Source organism: Trichosurus vulpecula, chromosome 1, assembly GCF_011100635.1.
Source record: "Trichosurus vulpecula isolate mTriVul1 chromosome 1, mTriVul1.pri, whole genome shotgun sequence".
Classification (NCBI taxonomy): domain Eukaryota; kingdom Metazoa; phylum Chordata; class Mammalia; order Diprotodontia; family Phalangeridae; genus Trichosurus; species Trichosurus vulpecula.
The window spans coordinates 530213277-530239939 of NC_050573.1; the positions used below are offsets into that span (position 1 = coordinate 530213277).

The 26663-nt window shown below is 41.1% G+C and overlaps 2 pseudogenes; one reads left to right on the forward strand and one right to left on the reverse strand.

Moving 5' to 3' along the window:
• The first annotated feature begins 14189 nt into the window (after positions 1–14189).
• On the forward strand, positions 14190–14394 carry LOC118841316 (annotated as a pseudogene).
• A 193-nt stretch (positions 14395–14587) lies between these two features.
• LOC118841324 overlaps positions 14588–26663 on the reverse strand; it is a 139070-nt pseudogene continuing 126994 nt past the window's right edge.

The following is a 26663-nucleotide window of genomic DNA, read 5'->3' on the forward strand; positions in this document are numbered from 1 at the left end:
CCTGGGGAAGGGTGGGCTGGAAGGCTTTTCACTGCATTTTCTAAGGAAGAACCTTTCATGGGCTCAGTCACTGCCCGATTAGGTTTGGTCCCCAGAGGGACCTGTTGTGTGGCCATTGTGCAAAGGCTGTGGGAATGGGGCAGCCTGGTTTTTGTCTGGGACCTCGAAACAATAGGGCCTCCTCATCAGCAGGTTCATCCTGCCAATTGGAACTCTCTTCTTCGTGGCCTGCTCGCTCTCTCTCTCTCTCTCTTTCTCTGTCTCCTCTCTATGTGTGTCTCTGACTCTGTCCTCTTTCTCTCCATGGCCTAGATTTTGAGCATATGCTTTCTATTAGAGATTGCCTTTAAGAATATGGGTAAGTACACACACATGTATGTGCAGACAAAAGCACATGGAAATTACATGCAAACATACGGTAGACAGCTTCTATTCATAACTATTTCTGTGTTTCAAGCGGCTCTTTATGCAGAAACAACCCTAACTCAGTGAGAAAAGCACTGGGCTTAGATTCAGAAGATCTGAACTCAGATCCTACATAGGATACTAACTAGCTGTGTCACCCCTAGACAAGTCACTTAACTTCTCTGGGCCTTATTTTCCTCATCTATAAAGTAGAGAGTTGGACTCAATGATTTTCGGGGTCTCTTCCAGCTTTAAATCTTTGGTCCTTTGAATTCTAACCCTTCACTTTACCAGCTGTGTGACATAAGTCAAGCCACCTCTGAGTTTGGGTTTCCCCATCTATAACTAAGAATGTTAGTCTAGATGAGTTCTAAGGTCTCTTTCTGTTCTAACCCCTCTGATAGCTCTGGTGTTCAGTCATTCTTGGGGTTCTGATTTTCCAATGGGGCATTTGAAACTTCAGAGAGGAATGTTTATTAGGTGGGGAGCCAACAAGTCAGGCATTACCTGCTTTCCAAGCCCTTTGGGATGTAGTTCCTTCAAGTTTCCCCTTAGGTCATTCTTCCTTTGACCATCTCCTCCTTCCAAATTCATGTTCATAATGAGGGGGCTCAAACTCTCCAGGTCAGTGAAGAAAAATCTTGCTTGCTCTCCCTCACATACAGATTCTCTGTTCCCACCTCCATGCCTCTGAAACATGCCATAACCCCCACCCTCAGTGCCTTCTCTAGCCCTAGTTTCCTTTCTGTCAATCTATGTCAGGTCTTCTTTGGATCCAATTTTAATCTCCTCCCCCTCTCAACCTCCCCAAGTCTTCCCTGATTAACCTCATGTGACTTTTTGAATGCTCCTTTTGGATATGTGTTCTGAGCACTGACTGAGAGGCTGTTTTGTCAGTGCTACTAACCTGTTTTATGTGGGTGCATTTGCTGTCTCTCTTATTGAACTGATGCTTGAGGGTAGGGATGTTTTGTTGGTATCTCCCCAACATGCCTAGAACAGTGTTCAACCACCCATGACTTCAGCAAGCCTATATATCAGCCTATCCTTTTATTGAGTATTAATAATGAATATTAATAAGAAATAATATAATTGAATAATCAGTAATAAATTTATTTTATCCGCCTTCCACTGGTCTTATCTCTGCCCTCCTGCACAACACAGAGTCAATCTGCCCCTGCTTCTACGGGACATTTCTTTATATATTTAAAGATAGCCACTCAAGTCTCCTTTCCCCACTCAAGCCTCCTCCAGACTTTACCATGGTTTATGTAAGAAAGACTTGGGGATTTTGATGGATTTCATTGTGAGTCTGCAGGAGAGATATGGTGGCTGAGAAAATGAATTTGTTTTTATTATTTATTTATAATTTAGTATTTATAAATTTATTAGTATTTATATATTAACTATAATTAATAATTCTATTACTAATAGCTCACATGTTGAAAGCATTTTAAGCTTTGCAAAACACTCTCTTTGTAATAAGCCTGCCACATGGTTGGTGTATTTTTATCTCCATTTTATCGATGAGAAAACTGAGGCTCAGAGAGGTGAAATTCCTTGCCCAAGATCACACAACTAACAATCCAATAACCATTTATTAAGTATCCATTATGTACAAGGTACTAAGTTAGCTGCTAGGGATGCAAAGACGGAAAAAAAATTGTCCCTGACTTCAAGAAGCTTATATTTTATTGGCAGGTCAAGAGGAATATAATATGCAAACAGGTAAGTGTCTGTATGATTGTTTGAAGCATAGAAAGGGAGAACTAATGATGAAAAGAACTAGGAAAGGCCTCCCATAGGTGATGGCATATGAGCTGATCATGGTGCCCATCACCACTGAGTGATATGAGCATGTTGAGAACTCCAATGACCAAACTGTGTGTCAGATGTCAGTAGATGGTTGTCAAGGCTCTGAACCTCTAGGAGTTTCCTTAATGAAAGTCAATGGACTCAGAGCCAGGATGTGTTTAATCAGTGATAATAGAGGCACTTATGTGAGTGGGTCTGTGTCAATGTCCATGATTATTTCTCCATCTCCTCTCTAGTTTCCCTTGAATGTCTTCCATCAGGGCTAAAAACAGAGTTGTTTCTCCCCTCCAAAATAGAAAGGATGTGGCCCTCGTAGAGCTGTTTGGGTGGAGGAGAAAGAGGTGAGTCTGTTGGAAACTGGGGAGATAGAAATCCATTCTAAACAGATTCTCCCTCCCACCCCCACCTCCTCAGCATTTGGCTCTTAAAAATGTCCCCACAGCTCCAGCCTGCGGTCTTGTCTTGGCAGCTGAGCAGGCTTGAGGCTTCACCACAGGCCAGAAGCTGTATACCGCCAGAGGTGTTTGGGACTAAACATTCCAAACTTCCCACAGCTGGCTAGCTGAGTTGATCTATCCTTTGTGTAACAGAAAAGGTTTCTTTCTGGGGAGGGTGTGTGTGTGTGTGCGTGTGTGGTGTGTGTGTGTGTGTGTGGTGTGTGTGTGTGTGTGTAAAGAGAAGGAATCATAGGTAAAAAGATACCTTAGAGCATGAGTGTGCTGCTGATAAAATGTTTAACAGCAGGCTCTCAAAAAAAGGATGCCTGACATTTTCAAGTGTAATCTACACGATTAATATCTTCCCTATTACTTTCTCAAGCCTAGACAATAATGAAAAAAATGAATCAGGTCCTGATTTATAGAATTTTCTGATTTTGGCACTGAAAATTCACCAATCAGCTGGTTCCAGTGCATCCTTGCCTTAGAGGTCGCTGATTCTAACCCCCTCATTTTATTGTTGAGGTAACTAAGGGCTGGATAGGGTCGGTGATTTGCCCTATGTCACGCGGATGCTAAGTGGCATACCTGGGATTTGTGTGTTTGTGTGTATGGCTGTATTGAGGTAGCAACGTGATGTATTGAGAAGAGTGTTTGATTTGGACCAGGGGACCTGGGTTTGGATTCTGGTTCTGCTATTTTCTGTCTGCATGATCTTGAGCAAGTCCCTTTAGTTCTCTGGGCCTGTTTTATCTATATAAAATGAAGAGGTTGGAGTAATCTCTAGTCCAGGTTAGAGTGATCTTGAAGGTTCCTTCTGGCTTGAAATCTATGATCCCAAGATCCTAGACATTTATATATGAGAGAATGTATGTATGTTTGTATTTGAATCATAGAATAATAGGATTTCAGAGCCAAAAGGAAGTTTAAGAACATCTAATTATAGGATTGTAAATATAAAGCTGGAAAGGACTTTGTGGAGATAAATCCAACCCCTTTCTTTTGCAGAGAAGAAAACTGAGGCACATAAAAATGAATGACTTGTCCAAAGTTATTCAGTAAATAAGTAACAGAGCTGAGGCTATAGCACGGTTCTCCTGGCAGCCTAGAGTCCTTTTCTATTTGTGTTTATGTGCACAGTGGATAGAGCTTAGGGCCTGGAGTCAGGAAGACTCATCATTGTGAATTTAAAACTGGCCTCAGAAACCTGCTAGCTATGTGACCTTGGGCAAGTCACTTATTCCTGCTTGCCTCAGTTTCCTCATCTGTAAAATAAGCTAGAGAAGGACATGACAAACCATTCCCGTATTTCAGTCAAGAAAACCCCAAATGGGGTCATAAAGAGTTGGACATGACTGAAAAATGACCGAAGTGTACATATGTGAATATGCATACATGTATGTGTGTGTGTATATATATATACACACAGACACACAGACACACAGACACAGACACAGACACACACACACACACATATATATATATATATATATATATATATATATATATATATATATATATATGCATAGATGTGTGGGTTAGGACCCTGTCTCTGCCACTTTGGGGCAAGCTGCTTTACTACAATACCTTTAAAATGAAAAGGCTGAGGGGCAGCTAGATGCCGCAGTGAGTACAGCACCGGCCCTAGAGTCAGGAGGACCTGAGTTCAAATTCGGCTTTAGATACTTGACACACTTACTAGCAGTGTGACCTTGGGCAAGTCACTTAACCCCAATTGCCCTGCCTTCCCCCCTCCAAAAAAAATTTTAAAATTAAAATGAAAAGGCTGAACTAGATGACTTCTCCAGGTCTCTTCAGCTCTAAATCTACAATCCCATGTATTTATGTACATACATATGGGTTTATGTGAATTCACATGCTTGTGTACGCATGCATGCTCTGGTACGTATACTATTTATATGAGCACATGCACGTATATGTGTTTGTGTGAGCTCATCTATGTGGATGCATCTATCTGTATACGTGTAAATGTGTGCACACGTGTATTTTGGCAGCCCCCAAGACAACTACTTCCCTCCAGCACATCTGGAAAATGAGCTCCTCTCCTCCGGTAAACAGACTTCCAGAGGAAGAATCAGGATGGCCCTTGCCCTCCCCTTGGAATAGAACAGAGCCAAGGTAGGAAAAAACACACTGAGCCTGAAGGATGTAACCTCTCTGATCCCAATTCTGGCCAAGAGCAAGGAGACCTGGCAGGGCTGGTGCGCAGGGCGTGGGCCCCAGAGCCCATCCTGACACACTCTCTTCCTGTGGGGGTGGGAGGAGAGAACCAGAGGAAAGGAGCTGTCGCTCCTCTAAGGAACTCCAGGCCCACGAGGGTGTACAGAGCTGGATATGAGGGCCACGGGGGCCAAGCCAAGGAGGTCAGAAAGCCAGGAGCGGGGTGGAATCCTCCCAGAGGGAATCCAGAGGATGGGTGGAGGTGGGGAGGAGGACGGGCCAGGGAGAGGAGGCCTCTTCAGTCTGGAAAAACAGAAGCAGAGAGGAACTAAGGGTAATTATGATTATGAATGATAATCATAGCTAACACTTCTGTAATGATTTAGGGTTTACGGAATGCTTTACACATGTCATCTTCTACGATCCTCACAGCCTTGTCATGTGGGCACTATTATTTTATACTATTATGTAGTATTTTTCCATATTATGTTACATTACATTACATTAAATTAAGTATGCTATGTTATATTTATTATATTGTGGATATATGATGTTATGTCATATTATATTTTGTCATGTTATGTTACGATATAATATATTTATAGCATATTTATGGTATTATATAGACATATGTTATTTTATAGATGAAGAAATGGAGTCCAAGAAAGGTTAAGTGATTTGCCCAGGGTCACACAGTAAGTGTCTGAGATAGGATTTTAACTCAGGGCTTGCTGACTCCATGATAAATGTTCTTTTCATCTAGCTGCCTAAGAACTATTATGTAATATTAATAGCTCACACTGATAGCTAGATTTTACAGCTTACCAAGTTCTTTCTTTAAAATGCCTCTGGGAAATGGCTATTATCACCCCCATTTTACAGATGGGAAAACCAAGCCTCTGGGAGGTCGGTGACTTCTCCATAGCTAGCAAGTGGCAGAGATGAAGTTTTCATCTTCATTGAAAGCTTTCCATTAACTATACTTATCTATGTCAGTGCTGAAAATTGTGAGAGATTGTGACAGGAAGCACAAATTCAGGAATTCCCTCATTCCTGAATGCTAGAAAAAAAGGAGGGTCCCTGCTTAAAGCTGGAAGAGGCTAAATTTAGGACAAATAAAAGACTTTGTTCACATCGCAGGCAGTGACCATATGGAATTCATTTCCCCTAAGATGTAGCATAGGATGAAAATAGAAATAGATTTTTAAAGGATTTAGCCAGCTGCTCCCCATCCTTTGACGTCCAGCTGAAATCTCACCTTCTTCCCCCCACCTTAATCTAGTCTAACTTCCTACTGACAGTTTAGCATTTTCTTGGTGTCTGATTCAAATGAATTTTTGTGTACCCAAATAGACTGTAGACTCTTTGAGGCCAGGGCTCACATCTTATACTAATCACAACTCATTTTTAGATAGTGTTTTGAAGTTTAGAAAACCTCTTCCTCTTTTCTCCCTTCCCAGTATCATTATTCCCATTTTATACATGGAGAAACTGAGCCTCAGAGAGGTGGGGACACAAAAACAAAATCAGAAGTATTCCCACTATGAAGGAACTTACATTAAACTGGTGGGGGGGCCAAGAAATGAAGGGAAGAGGTGGAGTAGAAGCAACACATGAGCAAATAAGTATATGGGGTCCTTATAAACTCTGGACTTATACTAGCAGCTAGGGTCCCCCAGATCTGGTTACATCTTCTTCTCAGGATTTTAGAAGCAATCCTAAGGGGTTATGAGGTTTTCTCTAATGCTATAAGATTGAGCCCCAATTTAAGTGCATTCCCCACATTATCACTCACCAGTTAATATTTCTTCAACATCATCTAAACCAGTGATATCAAGCTCACATAGAAATGGGCCCCTGTGGCCAGATGTTAGAAATAAATTAACATTATCTGTGTTGTATTGTATTTTTATTTATTTCATTAAACGTTTCCCAATTACATTTTAATCTGATTCCAATGGCACTTGGGAGTTTTGCAGGCTGCTTGCAGCTGTGAGTTCCCTTGGGAGAGCAAGCTCAGACTTAAAGAGGTTGCTACAAAGCATTCACCTGACCAAGTTAACTTATGAATGTGGCATTGCTGATAAACAGAGTCACTCCCTTGCTTGTGGGACATGGCATCTTGGTTGTTGGATCTAGTCATTTCTGGGCTGGACCAAACAGGTCTCTTCTGAGTTGGGTTCCTTCGTAGGTTCAGTTATTGGATGTTTGTTGGCTCTTCCAAGCTTTCTGGATCTCACAATGACCTATATTAGAGGAGAAATGCCATAAATAGAAGATGACCCCATCCCAAACTGCTTATCTAGAAGGTCATGTGTTCATGGGAAGGGTACCCCAGCTTCCCCCAACACTGGCCCTCCAGAGGGCAGAGGCTTGTCCTTATATCTTGTGGCTAGCGGGAAAGAAAGGGAGCAAGTTCTCCACTGGATCCTTTTGTATGCACTCTCATTTCTGATGAATCAGCCAACCGAAAGGTCCTTCTTCACTATGGAGAGGTAACAGTTTCAGAATACCCGAGCATGTCCTTTTTTTTTTTTTAAAAGGTATTTTGTTTCTTCTAATTACATGTAAAGATAGTTTTCAACATTCATTTTTTATAAGATTTTTAGTTCCAAATTCTTCCCTTTTCCCCTCCCCATGATGCAAGTAATTTGATATACGTTATGCATGTGCAATCATGTTAAACATATTTCCACGTTAGTCATGTTGTGAAAGAAGAAATAGGACAAAAGGGAAAAACCATGAAAAACAAAAAACAACAAAAGTGAAAATAGTATGCTTTAGTCTGCATGAGTCCATAGTTCTTTCTCTGGATGTGGATAGCATTTTTCATCATGAGTCTTTTGGAACTGTCTTGGATCATTGTATTTCTGAAAAGAGCTAAGTCATTCATAGTTGATCTTCACACAGCATTGCTGTTACTGTGTACAATGTTCTAATTCTGCTCACTTTACTAAGCATCAGTTCATATAAGTCTTCCTAGGTTTTTCTGAAATCTGCCTGCCCTGAGCATGTTCTGAAGAAGAGAATTGTCATTTCAAATCAACATGCACTTTCTGGAGCAGATTCACTAAATGCCTGTGCTTTCAGGACTGGGCTCTCTATTGCTAGTCTCCCTTCCTCCCACCCCCATTTCTTTATTTATCAGAAGAGGAAATTGAGGAGGGAGAAAACAGTAACAACATGGGCTTGGGGTAGGCTTCACAGAGAAAATTGCACCTGAGCTAAACCTTGAAGGAATGTTAGATTCTGAAAGGCAGGAATGAAGAGGGCACTCTAGGAATGAGAAAGACAGAGTTTGTGGGAATATACAGAGGCTGGAAATGGAATATAAAGTTCTTGAAATTAGTGAAAAGAAAGGTAGAAAAGCAGATGGGGCCTGGATACAGGAGAGAGGGAACTGACAGAGAGGTGATGGGCTGCAGATACAAAGGGAGACATATATTTTTGGTCATCACCAATGTGGAATATGTTTTACTTGATTATCTATTTTGTTAGAGAGTTTCTTCTACTTTCTTTTCAATATTAAATATCAAAACAAAGTCAAAAGATTGAAAAAACAATACAAGAAATTATAAGATATTTCGTATTTAAAAAATAAACCTAACCTGGAGCAAGGAAGATAATTTGGGAATCATTGGACTACTTGAAAACAATGACACAAAAGAGCCAAGAAATCATAAAAGAAAACTCCTCAGATCTCCTAGAACCAGAGGGCTAAGTGAAAATAGAAAGAATTCAGCAGTCGCCTCCTAAAAAATAAATAAATAAAAACCCATCAGGAACATTATAGACAAAATCCAGAATTTCCAGGTCAAAGAAAAAAAAATACTGCAAGCAACCAGAAGGAAAGAATCAAATAATGAGGAGCCACTGCCAGGATCACACAAAATTTAGCAGCCACCACATGGAGGGGAGGAGAAATTGGAATGTGATATTCCAGAAGTTAAAAAATATAGACTTATTACCAAGAATAATTTACCCAACAAAACTGAGTATAATCATACAAGGAAAAAAACTGACCTTTAATTAAAAAGGATTTCCACGTATTCTTGAGAAAAAGACCAAAGCTAAGTAGAAACTTTGAAATGCAAACATAGGATTCAAAACATAAAAAGGTAACTATGAGTAAGCAAACATAAGGGACTAAACAAAGATGAACTATTCGTATTCTAATGTTGGCACATGATACATGTCCCCTCAGTACTCTATCGTCTTCAAAGGGAATCTAATAAGACAGAGGACTTGGAAGTTGTTGTTGTTTTTAATGCTCTGTTGATCTCAAAAGAAGGAAAGGAAGGGGGAAAAGGAACACATTTTGGGGGAAAAGGAACACATGGGGAGTGGGGTGGCACTTGATCTTCATTTTCATCTAAACTGGTTAAAGGAGGGAAGAATGCACACACCAAGTTAGGCATAGAAACACATTTTACTCAACAGGGAAAGAAAAAAATGGAAGAGGGAAAATAAAAAGAAGGATATATTAAGGGAAAAATTATTTCTAATCAAAACAAACTCTAAGGACTAGAAGGTGAGTCTCTAATCATTCCTCCCTTATATATCTTTAAAGATTAAAGTCACCAGGTCTACACAAACTGTAATTTAAAGTATTAATAGAACTTGCTGAGGTTATTGTTGAATTACTGGTCGTGATTTTCGGAAAAAAAAACATGATGAACAGGAAAAGCATTGTAGAAGGGAAAATGGGTAACTATGGTTCTGATTTTTTTAAAGAGCCCCTGTTGCTGCTTCACCCTCCAATCTGGACTTCTGGAGACCATATTAAACCACTCACTTTGAAGTCCAGCTCTGGACTGTGCTTCTTCATACCAACCACCGGATGCTGACTTCTCCTCCTCACTCTTTCTCTGAGAATTGTAATTAACTCAACCCAATCATGGCTTCTAGACAGAATAAGTTGCCCAACTTCCCTATTATTCCATCCAACATCCCTACAACTTTCTAGACCAAGCCACAGCCTTCCTACTGCTCTCTTCAAGGTGGGATTTGCAGTCTCCCCTTGGAGAGGGGTGGGCCAGCTTTCTAATATCTAACCCTAACATCCATGAACTCTGTCTATATATTTGTCAACCCATTTAGACATACCTGTTTTACATAGGCACACATATCTTACATTCTAGCAAAAGAGAGAAATATAAAGAGAAAGAGAGACATAATGAAAGTGTTTTGAATAAAGATTAAGTCATATTAGGGAGCTAGTAGAGGTGGAACCTCAATTGGTTTCCATTAGTCATCTAATGGAAGAGACAGTCATCTAATATTTGAGGTTAAGATAGGGTACTCTCCCTAGATGAATAACTGAGCTGATTGTTTTTTCCTCATGGCTCCCATCTGCCTGATTTTGTTCTGATCTGATTCGTTCTCCTTAATACAAGCCTCTTAGAATTTGTCTTCCCAGAATCCATGGTCTTCCTGCCCCTGCTCCTGAAAGTTCACATGTGATTTGGAACTGGAAATTCCAGAGCTTGAGTCTCCAGACCCAGATTAAGCCACATACAAGACATTTTCTCACGATGCTTGGGTTAAAAAAAATCAACTTCATAAATACAGAATAAGAGAGAAATTACTTTTGTGGAAAAGGCCCAAAGGTTCTAGTGAAAAGTGATTCCAAAGGATCTGTAATGAAGAATGCTATCTATCTCCTAACAGAGAGGTGATAGACTTGAAGTGCAGAATAAGACATAGGTTTTCGGACACAGCTAATGCAGGAATTTGTTTTGTTTGACTACTCATATTTGTTACCAGTGTTTTCTTTTTCTTTTCTCAATGGTGAGGGGAGAGAGAGAAAATGTCCACTGAAATTAAATTAAATTAGAAAAAGAAAAATTGGAGTGAATGGGAGGGGTGACATAGAACTAGAAATGAGGAAATGTGTGAGAGCTCACTTAGAATCAATAATATGACACAGTAGCCAAAAAAGCTAAGAGGATGCTTCAATGGAGGCATGGTGTCCAGAAGCAAAGAAGGAAGAGTCCTGATTGAACCACTCTGGTCAGGCCACATGGGAGTATTGTGTTTAGTTCTCAATGCCACATGCTGACAAACTAAAGTACCAAAAGGCAATGACTAGCAAAGTGAAGGGACTAGAAACTACATCACAAGAGCATCAACTGGAGACCCCGAAGCCATTTTATCTGGAGTAGAAGACTTGCTTGTGGAGAGTACATGGAAATTAGCTGTCTTCACATATGTGAAGGGCTGTCATGTGGAAGAAGTGATACAATGGTTTTGCTTAGGCCTGAAGGGCAGAGCTAGGAGAAATGGGAAGAAGCTGCAGAGTGCCAGATTTTGACTTGATGCAAGAGAAACCCTCCTAAAATGGAGCTGTCCATGGGTGGAACAAATTGCTTCAGTAGGTCATCAATTTCCAATCATTGGAGTTCTCTAAAATGAGATAATATTTGTAAAGCACTTAACATAGTACCTGATAAATAGTAGATGTTTAATAAATACTTGTTCCTTTCCCCTTTCCTTCTAAGGAAAGCTGGATAAGGTAGAGGCCATCTACTCCAACCCTTTGATTTTATATTTGAGAGAACTGAGGTACAGGGAAGTTGTATCTTGCCCAAGGTCACACATGGAATAAATATCAGGTAGGATTTGAACCCAAGATCTCTGATTCCAGAGCCAATGTTCTCTCCACTGAACCACACTGACCACTAGTCAGGAAGTCACAGAGAAGGCTCTTCCTTAGATAAAGGACTGAATTAGATGGCCTCTGAAATGTCTTAAAATCCAGAAACCCCACGAATTTATAGCTGACAAAGCCACTATGGGTTATTAATGGAAACTAGAGGGAAATTTCCTAACCTCTAAATTCAGGGAAGGAATCTCCCACAGCACATCCTTTGGTTCCTGTCTGTCTCCAATAAAGACAGAAATTTGAATTGTAGGAACCATAGAGCTAATATGGAGAAGTATTTACAATAGTCTTTTTAATTAAAGAAAAATTTATTATTCTGAGTCTTTCAAGTGTAAGCCCTGCATTAGGGGCTGAGGATACAAAGACAAAAATAAAGCAATCTTTCAGGAAGTTAGGTTGTACTTGGAAAAATAAGGGAATTGGAACATACCTGTACCTACAAGCATATTACCAGGTAGGGAGTGAAGAGGTAAAAGGAGAGATCAGACAAAGGCTTTAGACATATTTGAGGAGGGGGAGAGGGCATGCACAACTGGAGAGATCAGGAAAGGAGTTGGCATCTGAGTTGAGCCCTAAAGTAAGGTAAAGAATCTAAAAAACAGGGATAGAGAGTGAATTCCAGGGGTTGAGTATGATTTATGCAAATGTACAGAGCAGCTTGATGACATTTGGAGTTTAATAATTATGTCCTTTTTAATCCTTTAAGAGCAAAGTTATTTTTCTTACTACATTATGTAGCCCATGAGTGTTTCTTTGTGTCCTAATCCTGAACCTCAGTCACTAGACCAGCCTAAATTAGGCCTGTCCCAGAACAACCTTTGATTATTTACATTTTAAAAAGCATCTTAGCCAATTTGAAGAGCATGAAGTGAAATCTCAGAGTTTTTTTTAAAGTAATTTTTATTGATATCTTTTGTTTTCATATTACTTAAATTCCTTCTTGAATCCTTTTCTCTCTCCTCTTCCAGAGAGCCATCCAATATAATAAAGAATATTTTAAGAAAAAGAAAAAGAGAAAAGCAGTAAAACCTATCAAAACATTTTAAAAATCTGAAAATATATGTAATGTTCTACACCTGTGGACCTCCCATCTCTTCAAAAGGAGGAGAAAAGAGGGAAGGGATTTTCTCATACTTCTTCTTTATCAGAGTTGCTTTAATTTTCTTTTCTCTTATTCATGATCTGGAGCATTTTTATATGGTTGTTATGTATGTTACAATCCTTCTTTGGAAAATTGTCTTTGTCCTTTGACGTCTTGGAGAATGACTTCTGGTCTTATGTATTTGTGTGTCAAAGCAAGAGGACTAAGGAAAGATCATCAGATTTAGCAATTAAAAGATCCCTCATGTCCTCAGTGAAACAATTTCATTTATTTTGGGCAGTTTTTGAGCAGAGGAGAGACATAGCCAGACCTGTGTCTTAAATTATTTTGGCATCTGTGTGTGGGATGGAATGGAATGGGGAGTGATTAAAGGTGGCAGAGAGTTGGAAGGCTATTAAAAATAAAATAAATTAAAATTTTAAAAAATCCAGACAAGTGGCAACGAGACCTTCAACTAGAGAGGAGGCAATCGAAGTAGTGAAAGGGAATTGAATATCAGAGAGGTTGTAGAGGTACATGGACAGGAATTGATATCTGATCGGTTAATGAGGGATGTAAAAGAAGGAAGTCAAGGACACCTCTAAGGTTGCAAACCCAGGTTCTTCCAGGAGATTGTAATGACCACCGTTGGACCCTGGGGACAGATGATCAAATACATTTCCCGCTTCTTAGTAGGGGGGAGGATTGAAAGGAAAGATGGTGGAGTCCTCAACAGAAAGAGGGAAGTCTGGAGTTGGGAGGGGTAATTTATGGACAGGGAGAGGAGGGGAGATAAGGAATTCCATCAGTATAGGGGAGAGATTACAGCTAGATATGTAGATTTGGGAGTCATCTAGGGAGATGTGATGACTGAACCTATGGAAACAGATGAGCTCACCGAGGGAGAATGTTATAAACATTAGTATATACAGGAGTTCTTAACATGGCTTATATGAACTTGGTTTTTTTTTTAATGATAATTGTATTAAAAGTCTTATTGCAGTGTTATGCCTTACTGGCTTAAAATGTAGAACATCCTATATTTTAACATAAGTGGTTTTCTTTGTAATCTTACATGTTTGATTTTATGCATTTAAAAACATTATTCTGAAACCTGCAAAGACTTACATGAACTGATGCAAAGTGAGGCAAGCAGAACCAGGAGAACATTGTACCTGTTAACAGCAATATCGCATGATGATCAACTATGAATGGCTTAGCTATTCTCAGGAATACAATGATCCAAGACAATTCCAAAGGGCTCATGAGGAAAAATACTATCCACCTCCACAGAAAGAATGCAGTGCATTTTTCACTTGTGTGTGTCTGTGTTTTCCTTTGGACTGTGTTTTCTTTTACAACATGACTAATATGGAAATATGTTTTTACATACTATAACCTATATCAATTTACTTATCTCAGGGAGAGGGGAGGAAATGAAGGCGGGGAGAAAATATGGAACTCAAAAATTTTTTTTTATTCAGAGAAAGCCTTGTTTTATGAAATGAGATTCATTTGTTTTTCTGTCTTCCTCGGTCCCTTGGCAGTTGCTCGACCTCTCGGGCCACACGCTGCCCCTCATCTCGCCACCGCTGCCACGCCCTGAAAAATCGAGGAAATAAAAGACTTCCTGCTCACAGCCAGGAGAAAACATGCCAAGTCCGTCAAGATCAAGAAAAACAAGGACAATGTGAAGTTTAAGGTTCGATGCAGCAGGTACCTGTACACATCGGTCATCACAGACAAGGAGAAGGCAGAGAAACTTTAAACAGTCCCTGCTTCCTGGTTTGGCTGTGAAGGAGCTGAAGTGAAGGAATCATTATTTGGTGTTCCACCTGTATTAAAGTGTAGGGGGAAAAAAGGAAAAAAAAAGAAATGAGATTCATTTAAATTATCAGAAGCATGTCCCATTGCACAGCCTCACTTTTCAGATGAAGAAACAAAGGTCAAGGCCTAAAGATCCTTTACAAAAGGAAAAGAGAGATACACAAATCCTGTTCTAACTCAAGTCCTGTTTTTGCTTCTCATTTTTTTCTTCTTCTGTCTCTTTTCATCAGCCTCCCTCTTCACCTTTACTTCCTCAATAGTAAGGGCTCCAGGTTTCTTTTTCGTTGCCTTCTTCACTTTTTCTTGGAGAGTGGCTATATCAATTTTTGTTCCAGCAGAAGTTTTCTTAGGTTTCATAACCGGTTTTTCTTTTGGTGAGATAAAAGCCTTGTTTCTTTCCGCTTGTCTCTTATTGACTGCTTCAGCCTGTTTAGCCTTTACTTACTCCATTCTTTGTTGCTTCTTTTGAATTTCTTTCAAAAAGTATTCACCACTAGCCAATTCTTTATCAATCCAACTTTCTGGCTGTGGAGGTATAATGGTATAAACTCTTTCTTAACAATTTTTTTCTTTGGCTCCTTGCATTTATTCAAATTTTTGTGTTTGAACTGTGGCAAAAATCTTTCCCAGTTTTGAATTCAGAGTCCTCTGAGAGGTCTTGTTTAATCATCAGTGTTTTGATATTATAGATTGGATGAATATTTTCATAGAATCCAGGACTACTTTTCAAGCTTCTTTTAAACCATTAAATGGTCCAAGAGCTGAAACAGTGGTACCCTGAACCATGATGTAAGTCTGTTAACAGTTCCAATGCCTTCACAGTAGATCCTTTCGGCTCAATAAACTGTTGTCTTCTTTTTACAAATCTCTCCTTGTTTCTTACTAAAGAACCGATCTTGATGATGTCACGTGCAGTGTCATCCTTAGTAATTCTTATTGCCTGTTCATTTAAAAAATGAATGTTAAAAATTGTTTTTACATGTAATTGGAAAAAAATAAAATAGTATTTTAAAAAAAAAAAAAACATTCTGAGAGGAGGTCCACAGACTTCCCCAGACTGCCAATAGGGTCTTTGACACAAAAGTAATTAAGAACAGCTCCAATATAAAGAGCAGAGGGTCCAAGATAGAGCTTTGAGCCATACCCATGTCTACACAGTGGGTGGTAGATGTATAATCAACAAAGGAAACTGAGGAAGAGTCAGAGAGATAGGAGAAAAATCTGATAATAATAGTATCATAGAAGCCAAGAGAGGAGGGAGTATCTAGTATCCAGGATCATTGAGTTAGAGCTAGAAGGGACCTTTAAAGTCATCAAATCCAATTCTCTCATTTTATAAATGAGCAAACAGCCTCTGAGAGGTTATTTGCCCAAAGTCACATAGCTAGTACATATCTAGGGTAGGATTTGAACTCGGGTCTTCTTGACTCAAAGCCCAGGGTTCTATCTCTTATACCACCTAGCTTCTTCAAAAAGAGAGGGTGATGATTAATAGTGTCCAAAGCCATACAGAGGTTAAAAAGGAAGAAAACTGAGAAAAAGCCATTGGATGTAGCAATTAGATCACCAGTAATCTTTGAGAAAGTAGTTTCATCTTCCAAGCAGGAGAAACAGTTACCATCGACAGAGGCAGTGAGACCCTGAAAAGACCTTAGCCTAAAATGGCCAGGGCCTCCCATTGCATCCTGGGCCATCTCCAGTTGTCCTGATCAATATCAGGCCACTGGACCCAGATGGCCCTGGAGGAGAAGGTGAAGCTGGCGACCTTGCACAGTTCTCCCTCACTCGAATCAAAGTCAACTGCAAGTCATGTCATCATTTCCCTGATGTCATGGTCTTCTTCGAGAACAAAGGACAAACACAACAACCTGAGCAGGAGGTAAGGTGGGGAGGAAAGGTGAAGATGTAAAGAGGTTTTGAGTAGGGGAAATGAGGGAGCTCAGGATGGAGGTTGACACTTTTTGAGTAAAATTCCAGGTGAGATTGTCTGCCCAAAGAAAGAGGGCTTGCATTGATGTAAAGGGTTTGAAAAGAGAGAAGATTTGGAACTGCTGTGGTGAGGAGTATGACAAAAGAGTTCATTTTAAATGAATGAAAAGGATTGCTTTGAATCAATGGAGGCCCAGTTGAGGTTGGACAACATGGATTTGTAGTGGGTCCCTAAGACTTCTTCAATAGCTTTCAGCAGCTTAGGAGGAGGAGCAGAGAAGGCAGATGTTGGGGGTAACCTGGGGTTAAGAGTTGGCTGGGAATGGTCAGAGGAGGGATGAGGAGCAGGAGATTCAAGTATGAAGTAAAGTGTGTTGTAGAACTGGTCAACTATTGGGTCAAGACTGAAGGGAGGAAAGGGAGGCCAGAATGAGGCTGACAGACGGAGAAGAGGGAGGAATGAAAGGACTGGAAGTCATAGCAAGAATGAAAAAATAGATTTAGGAGGAGAGATAGAGGGAAGGGCAGGTGATTTTGATCAAAGAGGGGAAGTTTAGAGTTCAAGATTTGCCCCTTTCCAGTTAAGGAACTTGCCCTCTTCCAGAGAGGGTTAGGGTGGCAGTCACCCAGAGTTCCTGGAAATTCTGCCTTGGTTTGTTCTAAAGGTCATTCCCACTCAAGTTAATTCATAGACCAAAGAAGGGCACTTCACTAGGAGTCACAGCACCTGAGTCTGAATCCTGGCTCCATTTCTTACTACCCTCTTACTCCATTTCTTACTGACCTTGGGGGTCTCAGTTTTCTTAACCCTCTGTTATTGTATTAGATATCCCCTGAGGACACTCATAGCTCTAAATCTATGTTCCTATGAAGAGATCTTAGAAATGGTATATTCCAACCCCTTCAAGAGGATACTGCAGCCCAGAGAAAGGCATTTGCCCCAAGCCACCCAGGGAATGAGTGGCAGATTGGGACTAGAGCCTGTATCTCCTGAGGCTCAGCCCAGTGTTACTACCCTCTCTATGTGCATCTGCCCTCAGGGGTCCAATTCTGAGCAGCCAAGACTAGGTTATCAGAGTCCCACTTGGGAGAGTTAAGTAAAGAGGCTGTTCTCTGGCTCTGGCCAAGGCAACCAGTCCTTCCCGATCCTAGGCCTCTGCTCTGGAGACAATGAGGCGAGCAAATGTGCCTCTTTTGTTCCCGACCCAAAGTGTTGGCTTGCTATTGTGAATCGGACAGAAACCCTGTTACAAGTTTACACTGATCCTTTTGTTTCCGCATCCTCTGGGAGAGCTCGCCCTACAAGGCTCTGGAATGCTGGGACAATGGCCAGGCCTTAATTAGGCTGGGTGAGGAATCAGGGCTGCCTGTGGCGGGAACGGATCCTACACCAGCTACTTCTGAGGGCTACTGAGGCGAGAGAAATGAGGGCTGGGAATGTGGACAGAGGTTTGGAGGAAGGAACTGAGGACAGAGTGTGAAGGTGCCTGTTGGTGAGGGATTCCTTGGTGGCAGGCCAGGAAAAATGTCATTTCCCTTGGATACAGGGGATGCTTCAGATGGGCCATGCAAGGTGCTGGAGGAGGGTTGGGAAGGAGATTGAGATAGGAGGTGGCTGCTAAGATCACCTCGACCCAGGGAGAACATGCAAGCTTCAGCTGCATATTCCAGCCAAAGGAATGGCTTGGCTCCTTTGATACTGGGGCCCAATATCTTGTTTATGCCTTTGGTGGAGAGGTGTGTGAACAAAAGGGAAAAGTAGTAACTAAAGAGCCCTGAAGATTCAGCTTGGCGCCCTGGACTTCTGGGGATTTTCCTAGTAGCCTTGGTTAATTATGGTTATGAAAAGTATGCAAGGATGCACGAAGTCCTTGGTTGCGAGCCTCTTGGTTTTGGCTGATTGAGCTTATGGACAGCAAGAAAAGATCCATTCGTCTGTCTTCAGGCCATTGATCAAGGGGTCCCCCATACCCAGGGTTCATTCCCTCCTTGACTCTACCTGGCAGCATCCCTACATTCCTTCAAACCACAGCTTAGGTATCACCTCCTACCTCAGGCCCTTCTCAACACCCTGGAGAATTTTTAGTATTCCCTCCCTCTTGAAATTACTTAGCATTCACTTATATTTACTTAGTTGTGTAATAGGATCACAAATCCAGGGCTGGAAAAGACCTCAAAGGTCACCTTGTCTAACCCCTTTATTTTACAAATGAGGAAACTGAGGCCCAAGAAAGTTAATTGACTCAGTTAAAGTCATAAGCATCAGAGGCAGGATTTGAACCTAGACTCTCTGGAACCAGAGACAATCCTCTTTCCACCACATCATGATGCCTGTCCACTACCTCCTCTCCATTTCCCACCCCCAGCCCAGTAGAATGTAGATTCCATAAAGGCAGAGACCATTTCATTTTTGTTTTTGAATTTTCAGTACCTAGCATAGTTCCTGGTATACAGTGGGTGCTTAATAAATGTTTTGTTTTGGCTAATGTGGAAATGTTTTGCATGACTGAACATGTATAACCTACATCAAAGTGCTTAAGGAGGGAGGAATTTTGGAAATCAAAATTACAAAAAAAAAATGTTAAACATTGTTTTCACATTGAGAAAAATAAAATAAAAACAATCTGTAAAAAAAAAAAAGTTTTGTTGTTGAACTGACCCGGTGAGCTTCCTGGGGTACCATCTTCAATCTCTTAGAGCCTAGCGGGATACAGAAGGGCATTTCCTTTGGACTTTCAGGTCTTTTTTACATTTCATTCCCAGTTAAAATTCTCTGATCTCTTAATCTCATACAGTTCCTGTGTGTGTCTTGGCAGGTAGAGTCCTCAGTAGTTTATACTGCCTGCAATTATTTTAAATGGAACATCTCTCTCTATTTCTTCCTGCTGGGTTTTGTTGCCAATATACAAAAATGCTGATGATTTATGTGGATTTGTTTTATATCCTGCAACTTCGCAGAAGTTGTTAATTATTTGGATTAAAATTTTAAGTTGTCTCTCTAGAGTTTTTAAGTGAACCATCTTATCCTCTGCAAACAGTGAGAGTTTTGTTTCCTTGTTGCCAATACTTATTCCTTCAATTTCTTTTTCTTGTCTTATTGCTATAACTAGCATTTTTAGTACAACATAGAATAGTAATGATAATAATAGTCATCCTTGCTTCATCCTGATGTTATTAGAAAGGCTTTTAGCTCATCCTCATTACAGATAATGCTGACTTCACAGTTTTAGATTGATGCTACTTATCATTTTAAGGAAAGTTCCATTTATTCCTATGCTTTCTAGTGTTTTGTTTTTTAAAATGGGAATAAATGTATTTTATAAGAAAGCTTTTTCTGCATCTATTAAAATAATCATATAATTTTTGTTGTTCTTGTAACATGGCTAATCATGTGTATAGTTTTCCTAATATTGAACCAGCCCTGCATTCTTGATATATGATCTCTTAGTCTCATTCAATTCATGGTACCTCTTAACCTTCTGGACCCTAAGTCAGCTCTGATGCTTAGGTTCAGAGATCTATCTGCTGCATCTGATTCCCAATTTCCCCTTCTCTTTCTCATGCCTCCATCTCTAGATTAGTTGGTTAATGCACCAATTCTTTGATATCCACCCTTCTGTGGGAGCAATAATCTAAATTTCTAGGTTTTCCTTAAAAAATGTTAAATGGTCCTTGACATTTAATTGGCTCAGGGGGCTAAAGTTCAGGCTGTTTAATATAAAATCATAGATTCAAAGCTAGAAGGAACCTTAGAGTTCAGCTAATCCAACCCCTTTATTTTACAAAGGAAGAAACAGATTCATTCATTTAGTAAAATTGATCAAGCACCTACTATGTGCCAAGCACTGTGCTAAGCATTGAGGATGCAAAAAGAAGCAAAAGATAGTCCCTGCCCACAGGGAGCTTATAAATTGTCTTAGGAAGATTCTGAAGATCACCTGGCAGGATAAGATACCAGACAATGAACTAAACTGCCAAGCATTCAAACTCTGCTTCAGAGAGTACAACTCCGATTGGCTTACCATGTACAAAATGTACACTTGCCAAAAAGACTATTTTATAAAGAACTCACACAGGACAAATGTTCACATGGTGATCAGAAGAAGAGACACAAGGACACTCTCAAGGTCTCCCTTAAGAACTTTGGAATTGAATTTGTGACATGGGAAACACTGGCACAGGACCACCCCATCAGAGAAGGTGCTGTGCTCTATGAACAAAGCTGAATTGAGACAGCTCAAAGGAAACGCAAGATGTGCAAATTTAGAGAATCTATCCCAAATGTTCACATGGACTATTTGTGCCCAATCTCTGGTAGAGCATTCCTGAAACTTGACTCTAGCATAGTGATGTCATTTTGGGCCTCTTCGAAAAGGAAGGACAACAACAGAACCAAATCAAATCTAATGGAGGAGACAACACACAAATATATACAAAGCAACTTATAACAGGACAAATAGGAAATGAAAATAAAAAGAAGGAAAGTGCTGGAATTAAGAGGGGTTGGAGAAGACTTCCTGTAGAAGATGAGATTTTAGATGGGACTTAAAAGGACCCATGGAGGTCAGTAGTCAGAGAAGAGGATGGAGAGTGTTCCATGAATGGGGAACCCAGAGAAAATGCTCAGTGTCAAGACATGAAATGTCTTGTTCATGAAACAACTAGGAAAGTCAGTGTCACTGAATCAAAGAGTACATGTCAGGGAATCAGGTATAAGAAGACTGGAAAGGTAGGAGGAGGTTAGGTTATGAAGGGCTCTGAATGCCAAAGAGAAGATTTTATATTGATGCTGAAAGTAATAGGAAACCACTGGAGCTTATTGAGTGGGGGATGGGGGGAGGTATGAAACCACTGGATTTTATTGGGTAGGGGCGGAGGCAGACATGATAGAACCTGCGTTTTAGGAAAATCATTTAGTGACTGGATAGAGAATCAACTAGAGTGGGGAGAGACTTAAGGCAGGCTGATCCACCAGCAGGCTATTGCGAGAATCAAGACATGAGGTGATGAGGGCCTGCTCCAGAGTGGTAGAAGTATCAGAGGAGAGAAGACAGTATATTTGAGAGATGATGCAAAGGTGAAGTGGATAAGCAACAGCTTGGGTATGGGGAGTGAGAGATAGTGAGTCTAGGATGACTCCTTGATTGTGAGCCTGAGGGACTGGGAGTATAGTAATAGGGAAGGTAGGAGAGGAGATGGTTTGGATGGAAAATCTAATAAGTTCTATTTTAGACATACTGAGTTTAAGATGTCTACGGACGTACAGTTTGAAATGTCTGAAAGCAAGTTGGAAATGTAAAATTGGATATCAGCAGAGAGATTGGGGCAGGAAAGGTAGGTTTGAAAATTATCAGCATGAAAAGTAATTTAAACTATCAGAGCTGACAAGATCACCAAGTAAAATAGCACAGAGGGATACGAGAAGAGAGCCCAGGAGAGAACTTTGAGGTACACCTATGGTTAGAGGCCATGATATCTGGAAAAGGATCTAGCAAAGGAGACAGAGAAGGAGCAGTCAGACAGGTAGGACTCCAGGAGAGAATGGTGTCCCAAAAACCTAGCAAAAGGAGTATCAAGGAGGAGAGAATGATAGACAGTGTCAAAGGTTGCTGAGAATGAGTTTGGAGAATGAGTCCAAGGAGAACGAGTTTGGAGAAAAAGATACCAAGACAGACTAAGTGACCTATTCATGATCACACAGCTGATAAGGACTAAGGTAGGATTTGAACTGAGGTCTCTCTGACTGATCCAACACTCAATCCACTACACCTTCTGGCCTCTTCCTGGTTACCTGATTATACAGAGCTCTTGAAGTAGTCCAGCTTCCATGCATGGCCAAGGTTGCTAAGAGAACGAAGAGGCCAGGGAGTCTTTTTTAGCTGAATCAAGGTGGTATTCACACTGAACATCCTTGTTGAGTCTCCCTCCCCTGCTAGGGCTAAGGACATCAACTTTGGGTAACTGTCACATTTTATACGAATGTTTCATTTTGTTCCACTATCTAACCTAAACTGCCAGAAGGCTGGCCTGAATCTAGCCTGGTTTGCAATGCATTATTTGCAACCACACCATCCTAGTGGGTATGGATATGAGGCAAAGGGTCAAAGGAAGCCTTGGTTTGTGAATGGCCTGTCAGCTTTGGGTTTCACTCTTTGATCCACCATGGGGCATATGCTCTTCAGAGCCTCAGGTCAGGATAACATACTCTTCTCCTAGGAAATCTTTAAGGTCTGAGAACCATCTTGAATTTCTGTGGAGGTTCTGTTATTTACTTGAAAGGAAGATTGGGAATTTCCACATTTGAGTCTGGGCGCCTCTGCCTCACATACTTGGGTTTCATTGACCAACATGACCAAGGAGAGCTGCTTGATCAAATGCTGAAGTGAAGGTGGAGGGTTCACGTGAGAAAGCAGTGGGCAAAGGTTAGTGGCTAGAGATCTCCATGGAAAGTAGAAGAAAGTCTATGGGAAGACAAGTCAGCCCATAGTGAAGAGATCAGTGGGAAGAATAGATAGGATGAGATATACATAACCTGAGAGGGGTTAGATATCCAAACCTAGGCCAAAGAGACCACCTAGTCTCACCTTGCAAGCCTGATAGCACAAAGTGATTCTGGAATGGTAGCTTTTTCCCTTTGCCTTTCCTAGCCTGGGAACAGGTTAAAGAGAGACCAGAGACCACTTCCCACTGGGGCTCTGGGAGAAGGATAGTTTCCCAGGCCTCTGGGCACTGGGGCCTGAGGTTGGGGGAGGAGTTGGTTAAACACCAATGAATCCTCCCCAACAGATGCTCCCTATGGGGAGGGGCAGAAAGAGATTGGATATGCGGGTCTCCTGAGAACTCTCCACTCCCCTGTCCATTAACTCCTTGCCTCAGTGGCTTTAACAGGGACCCCAGAACCAATCACTGGAATTGTGGAAACAGGAGGGGGTGGGTAGGAATAATTAAGAAATAAATGGAGGAGGGGAGAGACATCATTTCAGCATCACACATTTAGAGTTGGAAGGGAACTTAAAGGTCAACAAATCCAACTTTCTTATTTTACAGATGAGGATACTGAGGCACAGGCACATTAAGAATTTGCTCAGGATTGAGTCACACAGCTAGTAAGTGTCTGAGGAGGGATTTGGACCGAAGTTTTTCAGTCTTTTAGTCCAGCACCCTCTCCACTATGCCTTGAGGAACCTAATGTTTCCTTTCTACCTATAATTATTCCTTCCTTCCCTCTACCTATTTGGGGATAGGGAGAGTGATCCTGTGGGAAACTGAGGCGCAAGAAGGATAGGATTGGATTAAGTGGATCAGCAGGATCAGTGGCTTGAGCTGCAGAAAATCCTGCACTGTGGACTGGGGCCTCTAAGGGATGTGCCCAGCTGACTTAAGGGTGGGTATCATTTCCAGGGATTTGAGAATTTAGAACTGGAAGAGATCTTGGAGAAAATCTAGTCTAACTCCCTCACTTTATAGGGGAGAAAATTAGGGATCAAGAAGGATAAATGATTTGCCTAGGGCCACACAAATTGCACCCCCCCCTTGGTCAATCACAAGGTCAATGCTAATCCCTAGCCCTTTCCTCATTCCTACTGGGGGGAGGTGCCTGAGCCCCAGCCCATGCAGCTCACATTATCATCCAAGGATGAAGATGCACTTAACTCTACCCCTCCATTCTTCAACGCCCTTCCCCCCAACACCCATCTTGGCCCTGGCTCCCTGCCCAGGGCAGACTCTCTGCAAAGAGACAGGGAAGATGCGAGGCAGTGTACAGACCTGCCAAAGAATGCAGCCTCCTCCCTCTGCGCCCCCCCTTCTCAAGACAACGGCTCTTAGAACAGGTTTTCCAGTTCAGCTTGCAGGGGGAATGCTTGGGCCTAGATTGTGATTGCCTTGACCTGGCTTGGGGCCAGGGCCTTGGAGGTAAGCAATGAAGCCCAATATGGACGCTGAGCATCCAAAGATCCTCAGAGAGACCCATGGAGAAGCTCCACCAGCTCTACTTGGGAGCTATGTAGAAGAAAGGGAAGGCAGAGATGGCAGGAAAAAAACACACAGATTAACCCATTAAACTCCAGACTCGGTTTTAAAATTCACCTCAATGAACCCCTAATTATAGCAAAATGTTTCTCTAGGCTCATCAGGTTCAGGCATGACCAATGAGTGAAGAGGGGTGCCTGGGCCCAGCTATTGCTTACAACAGCCTTGAATAGGCATAGACAGCTCAAAGCATTTCTCTGTGATCTCATAACCTCACCCGGCATCTTTGAAAACTAAGAGAAAAACAGCATGACTTCTTACTATTGCTTTATCTTCTGCTTATTTTTTATATTGTCTGTATATTATACTTGTATGTATCATATGTCCCTCAAAAGAATGTAAGCTCCTTGAGTGCAAGGATAGAAACTGATTCCTTTCCACCTATAATTACTCCTTCCTTAACTTGCTAGGATGTAGAGTGAGTAACCCTAAGTCTATATCCCCAGTACTTAGCAAAGTGCCAGGTACATAATAGGCGTAAAATAAATACTTGTTGATTGATGAGCTCCACTAGATATGCCGGGAAATTGAAGCCCAGGAAAGGATGGTAATTTTAAACTTTTAGAGCACACCAGGATATAGAGCTGGCAAAGACAGCTTGGTCAAAGACTAGAGTAACAGCCCACCTGTAGTGGAATAGGAAGAACTTTATTGACTCTACAATCAGAGAACCTGGGTCATCAGTATCTCCCCTCTAGTGCTCTCTAGGATTGCTCCTCTCCACTGCCCAACTCTCACCTGCCAAGAGCAGTTCTCTTTTTAATCTATAGTCGGCTCTCTTCTATGCTGCCAGAAATCTCAGTCCTTGATGCTGCTTCTTTCTTTAAAGGCTGTTGTTCTCTGTGTCTGTCTCCATAGAGAATATGTGTCTTGACTGCCTGATAGATTCCTTTCAGCTGTGCTTCAAGCTCTCTAGAACTCTCAAAATGTAAAATGTTTACTCTTTTTCAAGGGCTGCAGGGCAGACTCCTATTCTAATCTAGTCAAGGAACTTTTTAACACTTGAAAGATGGGGTACGGGCTTATACACCCATCTTTAAGTTTAATTTAGCATCTTACCTGCCTTTTATTTTCTGTAATCGCATACATCTCTCTGGTAATTTTCTCTTATTTATCCTGCAGATAGTTTACTTTCTATTTTTGTTTGCATATTGTGTGCATCCATTAGATTGTCAGCTCCTTGGGAGATTTTTTGCCTCTTTTTGTATCCCCAGTGCTTAGCACAGTGCCTGGCACAAAATAGGTACCTAATCATGTTTATCAATTGATTGATCAACTACATTCTAGGCTAGGGGCTTGATAAGAGAGCAACTCTTTCCCAAACTTACAGGGAGATTGGATACAGCACTGTTTGAATCCTCCCTTATGCATTTACTAGCTGTGTGACCATTACTCAATTGTTTCTTTTGTGTCTGACTCTTTGTGATCCCATTTGGGGTTTTCTTGGCAGAGATATTGGAGTAGTTTGCTATATCCCTCTTCATCTCATTTTACAGATGAGGAAACTGAGGCAAACAAGGTGAAATGACTTCCCTACAGTCATAGAGCTAGTATCTGAAGTTAGATTTGAACTTAGGAGGAAGAGTCTTCCTGACTTCGGGCCCAGAACTCTACCCCCTGTGCCACCTAGCTGCCCTGATGTGGCCATAAGCAAGTCACTTAATCTCTCTGAGACTCAATATCTTCATCTATAAAATGGGGATAATAGTAGTAGTAATAATAATACCTACCTTGTGGTTGAATATGAGTGTTTTGACAGCAGGAACTTTCTCACCATATATTTTTAACAACAATGCTGCTTGCAGCTGCTGTGGCTGTGTGATAACACCAGCACACGGGAGGGCTGCTAGCACAGGTTCTTTGATCTGCTTTTCTAAGGAAAGCAACTTTAACAGGTTTGCAATCTTACTTTAATTAAACATACATATATCATTCACTTAGTTCGGGGGGAAAAGTCAGAACCCTGAACTTCAGAGACAACACAAACAGAAATTACAAGCAGAAATATATAAACAGAGCAAATAACATAAATCAGCAGACAGGGCTTCTAACTGTCTGTCCATAGCAATACATACATAGTTACCAGACTGACAAGCACCAACATCTGAGTTTTCAAAGCTGGGGGGGACTCCTTAACAGCTACCCAGAGTCTCATCTGGCCAAATCACATGAATGCTCTTCCAATGAGTGAGCACCCCAAGCAAAATGCTAACCTCAGAGTATATATACACTTCTTCAGGGTCAGCCCACAGAGGGTGTCACAACCATGTGACTCAAACTCCTGTGATTTGGG